Genomic DNA, 14,783 nt, shown 5'->3' on the forward strand with positions numbered 1-14,783 from the left:
CTTGTGTGAAAAAAATTAAATATTTAGGGATAAGTATGTCAAACAAATGCAGTAATTTGTACGAAAATAATTTTGAGCCACTGTTAAGAGAGATAGATTCTTCTCTGAAAAAAATGGATTAATATGAAATTATCGTTTATGGGTAGGATCGCAGTAATCAAAATGAATATTCTTCCCAAAGTTATGTTTTTATTTCAAATGATTGGTTTCGCGATTAGGAAACCTTTTTTTGTAAAAATAGACCAATTGACCAAATCTTTTATCTGGCAAAATAAGAAGCCCAGGGTGAAATGGAAAATTTTAAAGGACACTAAGGAAAATGGGGGCTTAGGCCTCCCGGATTGGGAAACATATTACACGGCCTGTGTTACAGTATGGTTGAAGGATTGGATAATTCTAGAAAACATGCGTGTGTTGGCTTTGGAAGGATTTAATTTACAGGCTGGATGGCATGCAAACCTCTGGTATATTAACAAAGAACAAAGATATTTTAAAAACCATTTAATCCGTAAAGCTATTCTTGAGGTGTGGTTAAAGTATAAAAAATTAATTTATACCAAGACCCCAAGGTGGCTGTCTCCTGAAGAAGCATCATTGCAGCCGCAGTTATGGAATTGCTCTAAGAGGTTAAGGTATCAGGACCTCCTAGATGAAAAAGATAGCTTGAAAAGTCAAGCGGAATTAGAATCTCTGGGTATAAAAATGGACTGGTGGACAAGGAATCAGATTGTAGCCAAGTATAATAAAGATAAGCTTCAAGGTTTCACAAAAAGTAACTTTGACTTTGATAGATTACTACTGTTGAAGGAAACCAAAGTGATTAAGTGGGTATATAATTACCTGATTCAAATAAAATTGGAGGACGAACTAGTCAAAGAGACAATGGTCAGATGGGCAAAAAACTTTCAAAAAAATATTGATTTAGATCAATGGCTTAATCTTTGTAAAATGAATTACAAGATCATGAAGCCAGTCAACTTCCAAGAAAATTTCTTTAAAATGCTCCACAGATGGTATATTACTCCACTGCAAATATCTAAAATTAATAAATCTTTCCCGGCTAAATGTTGGAAGTGTGGAACAGCAATTGGCTCCTTCTTCCACATCTGGTGGTCCTGTAAAACTTCTAAAAAATACTGGATAATGGTATTTGATTGGTTAAAGGATATACTGGGAACAAATATTCAATTCAAACCCGAGCTGATGCTTCTGTCTTTAGTGAAAAATGAAGTGTGCTCAGACGATGAATATATAACGGTGTATATGACTACTGCGGCAAGGATAGTTTTTGCCAAACATTGGCGGCAAAAGATCTGCCCTGAATTAACTGAGGTGATTGATAAAATGCTTCAAGCTGCCGAAATGGATATACTCTTCAAGTTATTAAGAGGAGAGTCCAAAACTGAAGCTAGCAGAAATTGGGAGAAACTTTACAAATGGTTGGGGGAAAAAATCTCATAAGAACGCATTAGGATTATAAGAACTATATGGAAAATCAAGACTTTTTTCATATTATCTAGAACAATGTATATCTAGGTTACTGATTTAATGTTATACAATATATTGTTATCATCCACCAGCACCCTCCCTGTGGAAGACTGATATATGTATTATGTGACTCATTTACTGTTGTATTACAAGGTTTCTCTATTTATTTTATGTTGTATTTTGGTCACACGATTAGGTGTTTAATAAAAATTAAAAACGGGAAAAAAAAGAAAGTTTTTGTTTAAGGGGGTGGTGGTGTACCTGGATGACATCATTATTTACTCGCAAGACGGACGATCTCACGTGAAATTGGTGTGGGAGGTGTTAAGCACCCTGTTGAGTCATAAATTGTATGCTAAGTTGTCCAAATGCGAATTTCACAAAACAGAGTTGGATTACTTGGGTTTCCGAGTGTCCGCTAGGGGACTGGCAATGGACCCGGCAAAAGTGCAAGCCATATTAGATTGGGCTCCCCCGAGGGCACATAGACAACTCCAATTGTTCCTTGGGTTCGCAAATTTCTATAGGACGTTCATACCGGGGTTTGCACAAATCATGCTCCCCTTAACTGAGTTGTTAAAAACGAAGGGGAAGGGCCCGGAAGCCAAGCGACCGGGAGCCCGGTTAAATTGGACCTCAAACTGCCAGTTGGCGTTTGATAAATTGAAGCGGCTGTTCACAAGTGAGCCGGTCCTGAGCCACCACAACAAGCTCAAACCCTTCATCGTGCAATCTGATGCCTCCGATGTAACCATCGGGGCCATTCTCATGCAGAAGGATGAGGAAGGGAAACTGAGGACATGTGCTTACATCTCAAAAAAGTTCGTGGCAGAGCAAAGAAATTGGTCAGTGTGGGACAAGGAGGCATTTGCAGTAACGTTTGCCTTAAAAACATGGCGGTCTTGGTTAGAGGGAGCGAAAGTGCCGTTTGAAATATGGACCGACCACAAAAATCTCGAGGTCCTCACAGGAAAGAGGAAACTGAGTGAAAAACAAATCAGGTGGGCTTGTTTTTTCTCTAAATTCGATTTTGTGCTAAAGCACATCCCTGGCACGAAGAACTTTCTAGCAGACGCTTTGTCTCGCTTGCCCCAGCACAACAGTCAAAGAGAGGAGATAGTGGACTCGTTAGTTCCGCCCACCCAAGTGGCCGCCGTTGTAACTACACGGTCACAAAAGAAGCGACAACTACAGGGGTGGGGAATGGAAAAAATTGCAGCAGAGGCTGAAAAGGAGAAGGATGAACGGCCAGGGGAAATCCAGAAACAAGAGGATGGGCTTTGGTACAAAGGAGAAAAACTATACGTTCCTAAAACCATGAGATTAGAAGTATTACAGTTCTGTCACTCCAACAAACTGGCTGGGCATTTTGGGTACATCAAGACCTTACATCTGGTCAACAGGCAGTTTTGGTGGCCCTCCATGAAAAAGGATATATCTGAATTTGTGTCTACCTGTCCTATTTGCATAATAGCTAAAAGAAGGGGAGGGAAACCCCCTGGGCTACTCAAACCACTGGAGACCGCCTCTAGACCCTGGTTGATAGTCTCCATGGACTTTATTGTAGAACTACCGCCCTCTCATGGCAAAACAGCAATATTGGTGGTAGTAGATACTTTTTCCAAACAAGCCCACTTTATTCCCTGTGCCCAACCCCCCACCGCAAAGAAGCTGGCTTTTTTATTCTTCAACCATGTAGCCAAGCTACACTCCATCCCCGACAAGGTGATTAGTGACCGCGGCCCGCAATTCGTTGCCAACTTCTGGTGGGAGTTCTGTAAACTGATGGGTATGGAGCAGGGGTTGAGTTCCGCCTACCATCCACAGACGGACGGGCAGACTGAGCATGTGAACGGGCTTTTAGAGCAGTACTTAAGGTGCTATATAAACCATCAACAATCCAACTGGGTGGATCTATTGCCCTTTGCAGAGTACTGCTATAACAATAGTGTCCACAGCTCCACCAAAGCCTCCCCCTTTCAGACCGTGAGTGGGTATGAGGGAAAGCCCCTCCCGCTGCTACCGGGGGGGGAGTAAAGAAAGAGGTGAGCCCTTTTGATCAATGGTGGGGCACACTGACTAAGAATTGGAAGGAAATACAGGAGAACTTGGAAGTAGCCAAAGAAGCTTACAAAAAGCAATATGACAAAAGCCATGTCCCTGCCTGGGATTTCAAAGTAGGAGACTCAGGGCAATTTCCCACACAGTTTACCGAGGAGCAAAGTCCCTCCTCACCGCGCAGCGTTTGCTTGGATTTCCCACCAATTGCTCCGCGGAATCCGGAAGTGCCGGACCTTTTGCGTCTCAAATGGAAATTGCTAAAACCCTAGTTTACGTTAGCAACGCAAAAGGTCCGGCACTTCCTGAATCCGCAGAGCAGTTGGTGGGAAATCCGAGCAGACTCTGCACAGTGAGGAGGGACTTCGCTCCTCGGTAAACTGTGTGAGAAATCGCCCTCAGTGTTTGTGTCTAGAAAAAATCTTCCACTCACTCAACCATCCAAAAAGTTGGCTTACAAATACCTGGGACCTTTTAAAATCAAGAGGGTGATAAATAAAGTTACAGTAGAGCTGGAGTTGCCAAAGATGTTTAGTAAAGTACACCCTGTCTTTCATTGCAGTCTTCTTCGGAAAGACCCTGGTTGTTCCCCTTGGCATCCTCGGCTGGAAGCACCTCAACCTATCCGGATGGGGAGCCAGAGTCACCATGAGATCCAGGAAATCTTGGACTCAACGCTTAAACATGGGAAGCTGTATTATCTAATTAGATGGAAATATTTCCCTCCTAGTGAAAATGAGTGGGTAGCAGAGAAAGATGTGTCAGCCCCTGACCTTATCAAGAAATTTCTATCTAAACACCCTCAGAGGCCGAGAGGGTCAGCTTAAGGGGGGCAGTATGTTAAGATCAACTAATAATGACTTAAGACTGGGGGATCATGGCCTAAGCAATAGGCCCTGTTAAAATCATAATGGATCCACTTCTGCTAATGTTCTACCTTAGTTGCTTCCCTTCCCCCCTTTTCTTATTGTGATTCGTAACTGGTGTGAAGGAACTAGCCGGCGCCTTCTCGGGGCCTGAGGTGGGAGGAAGCCTTGCATAACAATTCAAGGGCATTTGCTAGCTATCGCCTGAGAAAGTATCTAGTAGTTGTGTGTGAATGTTTCCTCCTGTAACCCCCCCCCCTCCGGTAGGAATGTTTTTGAAGTGTATCTTAAAACCCATGTATCAATGTATTGGTTTTATTCTTAGCAAGCTAGAGGCTTGCGCCAGAGTACCGGTTATCAATAAATGAAGACTTAGTATCAACTTTGACTCATTCTTGAATCCATCAACTTGACAGTAGGTGCAGCTGTATAACAATCCCCGGATGAGCTCCACCACCTTTTCTGCTTCAAAACAACCCCTGCTTCTGGGTGATGTCATTGTGCTGCATTTTGAGGCATTTGCAGGTGGGGAGGAGCCTGCAAAAGTAGGGGAACCCCTACCTGGACCAGGGAGCTGGCAGCCCTAAGTTCCAGAGGGTGTATTCCAGTCACAGAATACTTATACTGCCCCCAGGGACCATCATTCCATTCTGGGGGCTGTCATTCCTGATGCAGATCAGATCTCTCTAAATCCATTTCACATTTTTGAGGCAACTTTTGTTTGCTGTAATGTATGTCAGTGGAGTCTATGCAAATCTACCAGCATTCCTGGCTCTCTTTGTATCCGATGGTCCTTCAGGAATCTCCAATGCTCCCTCTAAACTGTGGAGTCTTGTGAGCAAAAATTCTACTTTGTGAGCTACTGGCATTCAAGCTGTGAGCTACTGCATAAATTAGTTTGCTCTGGGGTGATTTTTCCTGAGCTAAAACAAAAACATTTGAGCTGGAGGCTAAAAAACTGTGAGCTAGATGTAATGGGTTCACCTTGAGGACTGAAGCCATTGCTGACTCTTACTTTGAAAATTTAGGGTTCCAATGATATGGAGTGATTGATAAAGGAAATGAAACACACTGAGAATCTAGACACATATCTTTCTGGGGGCACTTGGCAACTGGAAGACTTACAGTCTGATTAGAAGGACATTTGGACTGATTGGTGCCTTTGTTTAATCTGGAATACTGTTTTGTGAACTGCTTATTGAGGATCTTGCAGTTTGTGATTCTTGTCTATTTACATGTACTGCATATTAAATATGCCATTGTACTTCAGTATAATGTTGTGCCTGGCTCTTGCCGTGAGCCATTGTGAATAATACAAAAAGTATATATAGGAATGCTTTGATGCACGTTTTAAATATTTGAATTAGTGTTTGACCGTTCTATTCCTCAGTGGTTTTTTCTTTCTTGACTTGTACTCACACTGGGAAATTCCTTTATTTGGTTTCCCACTGGTGGATCTCCTGATGGCACTTGGGGTTTTTTGGCCACCGTGTGACACAGAGTGTTGGACTGGATGGGCCATTGGCCTGATCCAGCATGGCTTCTCTTATGTTCTTAAGGTTGACAATGCTCGAAGAGGTCTGTGCTCCTCCCTTGCAAGGATCCAGGTGGAAGGGAGAAATGCCATTGCTCAAGAAATCAGCAGAATCAAGTGACCTGGATGGTCAGATTCATATGTTCATGTGAAGGCCCATCAGATAGGAACAAGAAGACTTTGTTGAATATCAGGTGTGGAGCTCACTAAGGGGAGTCCATGCACAGTATAGATATGAATGGCAGTATTTGACACTAATATTTGACACTAATATTTTTCTTATCATAATAAAAACACAGAACATCAAAGACTATATAAGTGGCTTTTTACAGGCTCTGCACAATACCTTTTCTAGGGCTCTACACAATGCCTCTTGGGAAAGGCACCTACCATTCCCAAGAGCCTCCCAAATCCTGGAGCCAGCAATGGTGGGGGAAGGAGGCATAACACAATGTCAAATTGTTCATTATTGGAATTTATTGTTGTGCCACTATCTCTGCCCAAGGGAATCGTTTCCTGGTCTTTGCGATCTTGTTGGTTGACCAGTGCATAAATTCTCTCATTCATATTGACAGGCTCCTATCAGAGTAATCCGCCCCCCCCCAAAAAAAAACACCAACACATATACTCTTACATTGAATGAATACAGACATAAAAGGGGGTATTGTAATATAATGAAATATCTTACGCTTGAATATGTCAATTGTGGCGACCTATTTCTCTCTGCAAACAGGGAGTTACATAAAGTAGATGGCACCCCCGTCTTCTCACCCCAGTCAAATGGGCTCATTTCCTTCCTTAGCAAGCAGAAATAAAGATGACCCCAGGTACGAACATCACCCACAAAGGGTTTGGATCAATGACCCTTCTCCAGCATCTATTGCATCCTCTTTATGTCAGTCTCTCCCTTAGAACACTTGAGCATCCTCAATCTTTTTAAAAAATGCTGGAGGGCAAAAGCCTTTGTCCCCTTTCCTTTTGAATGTTGCTGATACACCAAGTTCTTTGCAATCTCCGATAACAGGACCCCTACAATATAAGTGGCAGGGCCTGACTGCCAATCTATAATGTTCCTGGCAATGATTAATCTGATAAATAATAAATATATCAATCTAGTCTTTTAGACAAGGACAAATTCTTACCAGCGGGGAGGTGCAAAGCCTCTTTTACAGCTGCCTGTAGTGCGAGAATCAATTATTTAATGCTTAATTCTTTGGGAAATGAGAAAGTTTTGATTAATGTTGTCCAGTGTCATTTCTTGCTTGTTTGATATGTGTCAGATAATTTTTTTCTTGGCAGTCACTCTGAAGAACCCAGAGGCAACTGTCACTGGGATCAGACACTGAATTTCGAAAGATTAATTGAAGTGAAAATTTAGGAGCGGAATGTTCCATTAAGTGCAGGCCTGAACTAACCTTTTTTGCAGGCTAAATTTAGCCTCTTTTTGTAAGGTTAGCCCAGTGATGGCTAACCTTTTCAGCTTGGTGTGTCGAAAATTAGGAAAAAGTGTAGTCTTCCTCGGGTCGCGTGTCACTTCACCGTGTCACTTCAAGAAATATCAATAATTTGATGATATTTGAAGCCTAGGTCAGACTAGGGTTGCCAAGTCCAATTCAAGAAATATCTGGGGGCTTTGGGGGTGGAGCCAGGAGACTTTGGGGGTGGAGCCAGGAGACATTGGGGTGGAGCCAGGAACAAGGGTGTGACAAGCATAATTGAACTCCAAGGGAGTTCTGGCCATCACATTTAAAGGGACAGCACACCTTTTAAAAAGCCTTTCTTCCATAGGAAATAATGAAGGATAGGGGCACCATCTTTTGGGGCTCATAGAATTGGACCCCCTGGTCCAATCGTTTTGAAACTTGGGGGGGTATTTTGGGGAGAGGGGGATCCCCTGCCCCCACCTGGGGATTGGTAACCCTGCGGGAAAGGGTGTATCTTTTTTTCTTCCCGCCTTTTCTCCTCCAGCGCTTGCCAAGGGAAGCCAAGGGGGGCGACCCAATGCTCCCCTCCCCTTGCTCTTTTGCAACCCACACACAGCCCCCATCGCCCACCCCCTTCCTCCTCTTCCAAGCTGAAAAGGGCAGCTTGTCCTTAAATCTGAAACCCCGCCTCCGGCAGGCAGCCATGAGAAAGAGCGAGAGAGCAAAGTGAGAAAGATCATGTTGGTTGTAAAAAAAACCCCAGGACCGGGTGGAGGAGGAGGAGGGAGGGGGGCAGCCCCACAACAGGCCCAAGAGCGACGCCCCCTCGGGCATTGCACCCCACACACACTGCTGCAATGCCATCTCTGCCTCCCCCCCCCCCAGCCGCTCCGTGCAAACAAACGGAAAAAAACACGCCTGCCTTGCTCCTGCATTTGCAAAGCCCCGGCATTGCAAAGGCGCGACCCGCCCAGGAGGGCACTTCTTTCCCCCCCTGCCTCTTTTTTTGCAATGCTCTTTTTTTCTTTCTTGCTGTACCCACCTATTTCCTCAGGCCCCGGGGAGGGCGGGAAAAGGGGGTTGCAAAGCTCGGCCCTGTTGCGAGGAGGAGGAGGCACATTTGGTTGCCTCTGCTTTGGGTAGGGGACGGGTTGCGCCAGGAGGCTGTCTCCTCCCACCCCCAGGTCAAGGCGAGGCGCTGGCAGCGTCGGCCAACCTTCCCTCCCACCCCCAACCTTCCCTCCCACCCCCGGCCTGGAGCCGGGGAAAGAGGCAGCGGCGGCGGCGGCCTGCTGCGCTGCTGCCGCCTCTTCTCGCCTTCACCTTAGTAGCTGCTGCTCCTCCGAGACGGGCTCAGCAGCCTCCGAAGGACTCGCAGCTCACCACGCTCCTTGGTTTCCGGTGTGTCAGCCAAATTGCCTCGCGTGTCACCAGTGACACGCGTGTCATAGGTTCGCCATCATGGGGTTAGCCTCTCATTGCCCTTGGTGTAAAATGTTTATATTAATGCTCCTTGAAACCACATTTTTCTTGTTGTGTTTTGGGAACTGATCTGTGTCAGGATGATTAATATATTCAGGGGAAGGTTGCCGGAATTTTATTTCAAGACTACATGACTTCTAGGGAAGGCTGGCTAAGGCAAGCCAGAATATCAGAGGGAGGAGTCAGAACAAGACCTGTTGCATTATGGGTTTCAGCATGGTAGAATCTGATGGTTTCATGGGCAAACCCTGGAAGAAGCTAGAGTTCATTGGCTTTTCAGTGCCCACCAGTAGTATTTACCTATAAGGAAAATATTTTATTGGTTGGACTAGTAAAACAGTTGTCCTCTCACTTATAGAGCTTTCAGAAAAATGGCTTGAGATTTCTCAGCCAGAGGAGGAGGGCAGGCTAGCATCAGTCCCCCAACCCATTCTGATAATGTGAGATGATGTCTTGGAGGCACTGGTGCCATCAGCATTTGTAGTTATTTGGTTTGGTATGCAAATGTATCCAGTTCACCATTCCTGGCCACCATTCTTGGGTACCGTTTCCTTGAGAATTGAAAAAAATCAGCACTTAGCAGACCAGGTGCCAAGGTCAGGCAGAGATATTTCATCGCTCAGGAAAGATAAATGGATTGCTTCTTCTTGCTCCAGTCCTGCCACTAGCATGTTTTTGATAAGATTTGGATGGACTCAGTTTCTGTGGTTTAGAATAGTTCTATTGACATTCTACCTACATCTGGTGATTCGTTTCTCCCAGTTGTTCATAGTGTAGCTTTCCCTTCACTTCCTAAACCTATGGGTTCTTAAAAAAAATTCTTCTTGAGCAAATCTATCATCCTTTCATCACTTTTGCTTAGCTCTTCATTGTGTTATTCTTCACATATTGTCCTTATTTTATCATGTTCAGTTAATGTATTTCCATGCTGACCTTTCAGCAGGCCTAATTGTGTTTTACATTTCCCTTCGATTTCTTGGATCTTGTGGATCTTCCTTTTTGTTGTTGTTCTCTTCTATTTCTTTACACTGGTTATTATAATAGCTGTCTCTATGTGCCACTCACTGGAATGCTGCATTTAGACTTTTGATTCTGTTTTTCTTTCACTTTTGCTTCTCATCTATCTATAGCAATTTTAAGAGTTTCATCAGTCATCTATTGAGACTTTTCATTTATTTTGGCCACAGGTGGTGGAGGAGGAGAAGTTAGGTTTATACCCTGCCCTTTACTCAAAGTCTCAGAGTGACTTACAATCTCTTCCCCTTCCTCTCCCCACAAGAGGCACCCTGTGAGGAAGGAGGGGCTGAGAGAGCTCAGAGAGAACTGTGATTGACCCAAGATCACTGATCTGACTGCATGTGGAAGAGTAGGGAATCAAACCTGTTTCTCCAGATTAGAGTCTGCCACTCTTAACCACTAGAGTAGCTTTTGCACATTTTTCATTGATAATATATATGATTTCAACCGATACTTATTCTGATTCATGTTCACTTCAATTTAGTGATGAAATTTGTTTTTAAAATTGTCTTTAACTCTACAGGAATGTTGCTTAGATTTCATTTTAGCACTATGAATGTTTTGGTGTTTTTCTTCAACTTTATTTTGATCTTTGATATTATCAGTCGATGCTCTGTCCTACAATCCGCTCCTGGTCTTGTCTTAGTAGAGAGAATAGAGCTTCTCCATCTTCTGATTATGTGATCTATTTGATTTTGGTATTAGCCATCCAGTGATGCCCACATATACAATCATCTGTTGGTTGGTTTCAACAGGTGTTTACAATAAAGAAATTGTTGTCCTCGTGGAATGTTATGAGTCGCTCTCCTGCTTAATGTTATGCTCCTAGCCCAGATCTTCCAACTATATATTCTTCTGCTTTGTTTCCTTCCTTAGCATTCCAATAACCTCCCAGCACATCTTGCTTAAGTGTGTGATCAATTGCTTCTTGGACACTTGCATAAAAACTTTCAGTTTCTTCCTCAACAACACCAGTAGTTGAGCTGTAAACTTAGGGTTGCCAAGTCTAAGAAAATACCTGGGGACTTTGGGGGTGTGGCTGGGAGACTTTGGGGGTGTGGCCAGGAGACTTTCCCATTCCCTAATATAAAGAAATAAAAATACAGCAGCACAGTTCTCCTCAATACAGTAATTTCCTCATTTCTCTCTTTCCTCATTGCTCTCTTTCTCTCTCACACGCATACACACAAACTAGACTTTCCAACCCCCCCCCCCGCCCTTCCGGGGGACCCCTGAATTAGCAGCCTCATCCCCCGCTAGCCAAAAATGTGGAAGCGGGGTGGGGGGGTGGGGAAACGGCACGGTGTCTCTTTCCTTGCCTGCCTTCCTCCCTTCTCCCTTCCTCTGGGTCACAAAGACCTGCCCACCGCCGGCCTGCTATTCTCTCCAGTCTGGCCTCCCTTCGCGAGGTGCATGCTGGGACTTGTAGTCCTTGCGTCCTCTCCGGCTGCCACAGGCATCTCCTCGGGGAGTCTGGCCGGCGGAGGGGGGGGGAGTCCCGCCCCCAGAGGACCATGTGCATTTCTACCTCCGGAGGCTTCAGTCGCTGATTGAAAGGCTTCCTCTTGGGATGGGGTGTCTGTGTTACTTTGAAAAAGTTGGCAGCAACTCGTGAGTAGAGAGGCCAATCCCCTATCAGTGTTGCCAGAAATGGGGGGGGGAGTCTGCTGAGTACTTCATTATTCTCTATGTGGAGATCGATTCTCATAGGGTATAATGGGGAATTGATCTGGAGGTTTCAAAGGCTCTGGGGGCGCTGTTTTTTGAGATAGAGGCACCAAATTTTCAGTATAGTATCTAGTGACTCTCTCCAAAGTATCCCCCAAGTTTCAAAATGATTGGGGGCAGAGCCAGGAGCAAGGGTGTGATAAGCAAAATTGAACTCCAAGGGAGTTCTGGCCATCACATTTAAAGGGACAGCACACCTTTTAAAATGCCTTCCTTCCATAGAAAATAATGAAAGATAGGGGCACCTTCTTTTGGGGCTTGTAGAATTGGACCCCCTGGTCCAATCCTTTTGAAACTTGGGGGGGGAGTTTGGGGAGAGGCACTAGATGCTATACTGAAAATTTGGCGCCTCTACCTCAAAAAAACACGCCCCCAGAGCCCCCGATACCCGCAGATCAATTCCCCATCATTCCCTATGGGAATTGTTCATGGAGGTGCATAATGGCTGTGGGGGAGGGGCTTCCCCTGCCGGCCAGCTGGCTGGGGGAGGGGGGAAGTGTGTAAAACCAGGGGATCCCCCACTGGGACCTGGGGATTGGGAAGCCTATTCACCACTCAAATGGCTGCTCTGGGGTAGCACTTCCAGTTTTTCAAGCCACTTCCAGTTTTACTGGAAATGGCTGAAAAATGTCATTTTTAGTGGGATTTCCCCCGCTGTCCAGCTAGCCCACTGTGGGGGAGCCCTCCTCAAATTGAGGGATCCCCTGCTGGGACTGGGGGATTGGGATCCCTATGTAAACTTGAATGATGGTTATAGCAATAAGCTTTCCATGAAGTCAGAATGATATTATTCAGAGTTTGATATTCATAGAATCAGAAAATCATAGAGGGAAGGAACCTCCAGGGTCATCTAGTCCAACCCTCTGTACAATGCAGGAAGTTGACAAATACCATCCCCACACACATACATCCCCAGTGGCCCTTGCTCCATGCCCAGAGGATGACAAAAACTTCCAGGATCCCTTGCCAAACTGGCCTGGAGAAAAACTGCTGACTGGCCCCAAAGTGGCAATCAGCATTTCCCTAGATGTGTAAGAAAGGGCTACAAGAACTAAGCACTGATGTAACCCTTCCTTCCCTCCTTCTCATGATCTGTCTAATTCACACAATCAGCATTCCTGTCAGATGGCTTTCTAGCCTCCGCTTAAAAGCCTCCAAGGAAGGAGAGCCCACCACCTCCTGAGGAAGCCTGTTCCACTGAGGAACCACTCTGTCAGGAAGTTCTTCCTAATGTTTACCTGGAACTCTTGATTTAATTTCAATCTGATTGTTCTGGTCTGACCTTCTGAGGCAACTGAAACGGAAACCAATTTTGCACCATCCTCTATGTGACAGCCCTTTAAGTACTTGAATATAGTGAACATATTACCTCTCAGTCATGTCCTCTCCAGACTAAACATACCCAACCCCTTCAACCTTTCCTCATAGGACTTGGTCTCCAGGCCCTCCTCTTGACCTCTTTTTTGTGAGGTCTAACCAGAGCAGAGTAACGAGCTACTGTCACTTCACATGATCTGGACACTATAATTCTGTTGATAAAGCCCAAAATTGCATTTGACTTTTCAGCCACTGCTTCACACTGCTGACTCATGTTCAGAGTATGGTCCACTAAGACCCCTAGATCCTTTTCACACATATTACTGCCAAGACAGGTCTCCCCCATCCTATAATGATGCATTTGATTTTTTGTATCTAAATAAACTTTACATTTATTCCTGTTAAAATTCATTTTATTTGTTTTAGCACAGTTTTCCAGCCTGTCAAGATCATCTTGTATCCTGACTCTGTCTTTTACTATATTTACTACTCCCCCTCCTCTATTTTAGTATGGTCTGCAAATTTAATAAGCATTCCCTCTATTCCTTCACCAAAATCATTTATAAAGATGTTGAACAAAACAGGTCCCAAGACCTTGTCACTCCTTTCCAAGGGATGAGGAACCATTCACAAGCACTCTTTGGGTGCCATCTGTCAACCAGTTACAGATCCACCTTACAGTAACAGGATCCAAACCACATTTTACTGACTTGTCAAGAAGAATATTATGTGGAACCTTATCAAAAGCCTTACTGAAATCAAAATAAACTATGTCTACAGCATTCCCCTGATCTAGCAAGGTAGTCACTTTCTCAAAACAGGAGATCAGGTTAGTCTGATGTGACTTGTTCTTGAGAAACCCATGCTGGCTCTTAGTAATCACAGCCATCTTTTCTAAATGTTCAAGGAATGACGGATGATTTGTTCTAAAACTTTTCCAGGTATAGATGTCAAGGTGATGGGTTGGTAGTTACCTGGATCCTCCTTTTTCCCTTTCTTAAAGATGGGGACAATATTTGTCCACCTCCAACCTTCTGGCACCTCATCTGTTCTCCAAGAATTCTCAAAAATAATGGAAAGAGTCTCAGAAATTATATCTGCAAGTTCTTTTGGTACCCTTCATGTGCAGTTCATCTGGCCAAGGACTTAGTTTCATTTAAAGGAATTAGGTGTTTACTAGAAATAAGGCCCATTGTGACAATAAATACGATGGGTGCTAGAAAGATGGTGTGGTTGAGGAATGTGCAGGGGAGAGAGGGCAAAGGGGTGTGTGTTTAAGAATGAGAGAAGGTGGACAGGATTGGGGCTAACCTCCCACTCCCATGCAGTATTCCCATGACCCCCAGGTGATCTCCAACTCCCCTCTCAGTTTTGAGAATCTGCCAACTATGCACCTTTGCCACCACCCCCCCCCATCATCGGTAGTCTCCCCTCTCTGTGTTGCCACCCAGTCTGTGGCAATGGACCTCCCAATCAAGCATTCTCTCCAATATGTGACATCGCCTGCCTGACAGCCAGAGTAGAGGTTGCAACTCTTTCTGGATATGTTTTGTTAACTCGGGCCCTTTTGGAGGCTCTGGATTGTTGTAGGAGAGCATTGTCATCTCCCAACCACTCTCATAGGGCTTGTGGGGAGGCATGAGTCCTCTTGGGGAAGCATTGTCTCCCAGGCCTGTGGCATTTCCGAGGCTCCTTGGGGGTGGGCTTCGGCTGCTGTGGGAGAGTGGGGTTTAAGATTACAGGTTATCCTGGGTGCTGTGTGAGGTCTCAGGATTGCGCGGGAGAGCTTTGTGGGCATCATCATCTCTGGGCCCTATGTGTCAGAACTTGAAGAACTTCAGACGATTCCCAAACTCGTTACAAAGTATA

Source organism: Heteronotia binoei, chromosome 14 (assembly GCF_032191835.1).
Source record: "Heteronotia binoei isolate CCM8104 ecotype False Entrance Well chromosome 14, APGP_CSIRO_Hbin_v1, whole genome shotgun sequence".
NCBI classification, from domain to species: Eukaryota; Metazoa; Chordata; class Lepidosauria; order Squamata; family Gekkonidae; genus Heteronotia; species Heteronotia binoei.